Consider the following 4,382-nt stretch of genomic DNA (forward strand, 5'->3'; position numbering starts at 1 on the left):
AGATCCAAAAGTCCCCATACATGACATAGCTTCTATTTATTAAAGATGGGAGGGGTAAAAAATATAAAATTACATGTTTTGCCCGTTTTATAGAGAAGAACAAAGGGCATTTTAGTCCCTCTTTTTCTGACCATTGGATCATCGTGAGATCTGTGCTAAGTATTTTTTAGTATACATATTAAGTTTCCCAGTTTTTTGGCTTTTTGATAGCGACAGCTATAACAAGGATAAGAAAATTTATCAAACAAATGTTGAATACATAATTTGCTAATGATACTCCATATAAACCATTTTTGCACTCAGTTCTGATATCTTTATCGTCCTCTTCTGGATCTCTCTTTTTGGAGTTTTTCTGAAAGGGGATTTATCAGATTCCAGTGGTCGGACAGAGGAAGATGTCAGTCGTCGAAGGAAAAGTTAGTCATTGGACAAAAATTCGACTGTCGAGGAAAAAGTCGGTCATCAGAGGAAAAGTTCGTCATCAGAGAAAAAGTTGACCATCGGAGGAAAAATTTTGTTGTTAAAGGAAAAGTAGGCAGAGTGAAGGAAAGTCAGTTGACTAAGAAAAAATCACTCCTTGAGGGAAAAGTCTGTTGTGGCAGGAAAAAATCATTGGTGGGGGTTCCACGATCAAGGGAAATGTTGGTCGACATAAGAAAAGTCATACGACTAAGGAAAAATCAGTCGTTGGGGGAAAAGTCCGCTATCAGAGGAAAATTCAAACAGTCAAGGGAGGTTGATAGACGAGAGGAGAATGCAGGTGCGATTCTAACACCGGTTCTTTTGTCCTGACAAGTATGGTGACACTTTCAGTCTATAGGTGAAGCCTCCAAGTATTTTTCTCTTGAGAGGCAAAGATGCAATAAGAATGAAAAACTCATAAGTAAAGAAAATATATTATTTCCTTGGTCTCAACCTTTACTTAACTTCTTAGCAGCTCTTTCATTGGTCTTTGATGAGCTGGTTTTTTTAGATAAGCTCTTAGATTTTCTGGATATGATTTTTGTTCAACTCAAGTTCCACCTTTCGCAGAGCTTATCGCTGTCGGGCGGTGAGTCATGTTAAGGCAGAAGATGATCATCGTACACCCCCCATGGAGCTTGTCACTGTCGGGTGGAAAATCATCTATAGGTTCAAAGATGATTTTCATACACCCCTCGCAGAGCTTGTCATTGTCAGGCGAAGAACCATCTTTGGGTTGTAGATGATCTTCGTACACCCCTGATGAAGCTTGTCATTCTAGCGAATTGTCTCTAGGATCAAATATGATCACCGTACACCCTTCGCAAATCTTGTCACTGTCGGGCGGCGAATCATAAATGGGTTGTCGATGATCATCATGCACTCATCACAGATCTTGTTGCTATAAGATAGTGAATCATCTCTATTGAAGATGATTACTGTATACCCCTTGTGGAGCTCTTCACTATCGAGTGGCAAATCATGTTTGGGTTGTAGATGATCGGCATACACCCCTTTCGGAGCTTCTTGTTGTTGCGTGGTAAATCATCTCCAGGTTTGAAGATGATCATCGTACACCCATTTCGGAGCTTTTCACTGTCGAGTGGTTAATCTTCTCTGGGTTGTAGAAGATCGGCGTACACCCCTCATTATCACTGTAGGGTGGTGAATCATCTCTAGGTCATAAATGATCGACATACACCCCTCGCGAAGCTTGTTTCTACAGGATGACAAATCATTTTTATGATTAAAAATAATTGTCTTAGACCCCTTGTAGAGCTTGTAATTGTCAGGTGGCGAATCGTCTTTGGGTCGTAGATGATCATCATACACCCCTCGCGGAGCTTGTCGCTGCCGGTTGGCAAATCATTTCCTGATGTTCGTTTAATCCAAGCAAGAGACTTGAGCTCGTTGTAGGAAAAGTCTTGTCACTAGCTCTTTGAAGTGTTTTAACAATCGGACATTTAACGTCATTTTTGGTTATACTACCCATATTTAAGTTCCCCAACTGTCTAGTGGTCATCAACATGCATGAACTCCCTGATTTTGCTAAGTCTTAACATCTTGAGGATGGAAGAACAGTCCATTTGTGCACTTAAATTTCTTCAAAATTACCTAAGATACACTTTTTGATATACCAAACAAAATAGTTTTAAACTTATGCATATAAGGAATAATTGTTGTGATCGTCTAAGACACTAGATATAGCAAGGTTTCGTTTGGAATTTCATGTAGTTATAAAATCTTGATCAACAATGACTTATGTGTGCTCATTTATATATTTCACTATATATATTTATATATTTGAAAAAAGAAGTGAGTGGTGTGTAAATAAATCTTCCCTTCCTCCACAGTTTTGGGTTGGAGAATGGTGGTCGGACAGAATCGAGTGGTCGATCAACAAGCAGGAGATTGATGGATCGGTAGGCTCTTTGTCGCTCGTTGTTTTGCCTCCATTGTACGCCAATGCATGCAACTTAGTATCATTTCATGACTTCAAATGCATGACTGGTTATAGCCTCTTAGCAGCCCTAGGATGGTGAGGTTGATGAGTGTGTATCTGAGATTATTGGCTCTTAAAAGTCCATGGGAAGGATTTTTTTAAGAGAAAATGTGTGAATTATGGGATGTTGCTGCATGGTTGCCAAAAAAGAGAGCTGGGGTGATTGATCAGTGAGGTGGTAAGTTGGTTGCTATGATAGTGACCAGCCAGTGAGTCGACCGATCGATTAGAAGAAAATTCAAAAAAATAAGGGAATAAGACAATATTGTTACAAAACTCTTATAACAAACCATGAAGGAAAGTAGATGCCAAGGCAGAACTATAGTAGAGTACGACACTTGAAATCATTGGTCAATGTGGTGGATGACCAACTGAGAGAGTAGGGGTGACCAGATGAATAAGTGGAGTGAAACCTCCATTGTGACGGTTCCCCTTATGCTTTCTTAGTTTTCTTGTCGATGATACGATCCAGGCTCACCACACCTCAAAGAATGTTGAATCCAAATCTATTCGGTTGATTGTGCCCAAGGAATAGAGTGTTGGACCAAGGAAAAAAAATTGAGAGAGAGCGAGAGAAATAGATAGAAAAGTGAGAGGAGAAGAGAAAGTCTATCCCCATCGAGGGCGAATGGGGTGTCCTTATGGCCGATGACCTATTTTATTTCTTAAAGAAAATATTTTATAAGTTGGGAGATCCAAAAGTCCCCTTGCATGAAAAAAACCCTCCTATTTATAGAAGATAGGAGGGGTAAAAATCATAAAAAATAAGTACTTAATATATTTATAAAAGAAATACAGTTAACACACACACACACCTCACACGTGACAAAGCAAATAAATAGTTGACCCTCACTTATATTCTTATTAGTTTTAAAGAGAAGAGCAAATGACATTCTAGTCTCTCTTATTCCGACCGTTGGATGGTATTCAAATTCGTGCAGACTATTTTTTAGTATACGCATATGATGTTTTATAATTTGGTGTGAAGTTTGGCTAGGAGCAACATTGTTGATAATTGGGGATGGTTGAGACAATTGTGCCATGTGATGTTAATGGATTGTACTGTTGTTAGATCAGTTGGTTGCAGGGTGGTGGCTACTAACAGAAATTCTTTACAACCATTTCATGATATAATATTCGTCGAATAAGTTTAAAAAAAAGAAAGAAAATTTGATTTATAATGCTCATCTCTAAATGTAAATCAGGATGCATACCAAAATTTTACTAATTAAAAATCAATGATATACGGCTATTGCTGACAATCTACTCAAATTCTTTTGATCTTATCTCAATCCTAACCGGGTCCCCCTAATAAGATTAATTTGCTCATTAATTTTAATCCAAAGCAAATTACAGTCACCAAATTATTTGATTTTGATCCACTTTCACTCTTACACAATATTAAAATTGAATATAAAATTCGTATTTATCTAAACCAAAAGCTAACATCAATAATAATTTTATTAAAATTAATAGGAAGTGCAAATATTTTGTTGTCTTATAGTTACATGCTTTCGCTTAAGAAAAAATATATAATTTATTTAAATAAATTACAGACTAATAATCGTTAGCGTATGCCACCAGTCATAAATACAGGCCAGACAGAATATTCCCAAACAATTATATGATGAATGAAAAGTAAGCCTGGAAGGGCCGCTCAAGACAAGCTCTGTGATGGGCCTAAAACGTTTGGGCCTTTAATTAGTTGGCCACCAAAATATTCCGTTAGTCGACTTGAGTTTCTGTAGATATATATATATATATATATATATATACACACGCATTTATTTAGTATGTATATATATACAAGCATACAAACATGTATACCTTATGTACATACAAACACACACACACACAAACAAACACACATATAGATATAAATAAATATACATACATACATATATATATATATATATAT

The sequence above is a fragment of the Phalaenopsis equestris genome, unplaced genomic scaffold, assembly GCF_001263595.1.
Source record: "Phalaenopsis equestris unplaced genomic scaffold, ASM126359v1 Scaffold000364, whole genome shotgun sequence".
NCBI classification, from domain to species: domain Eukaryota; kingdom Viridiplantae; phylum Streptophyta; class Magnoliopsida; order Asparagales; family Orchidaceae; genus Phalaenopsis; species Phalaenopsis equestris.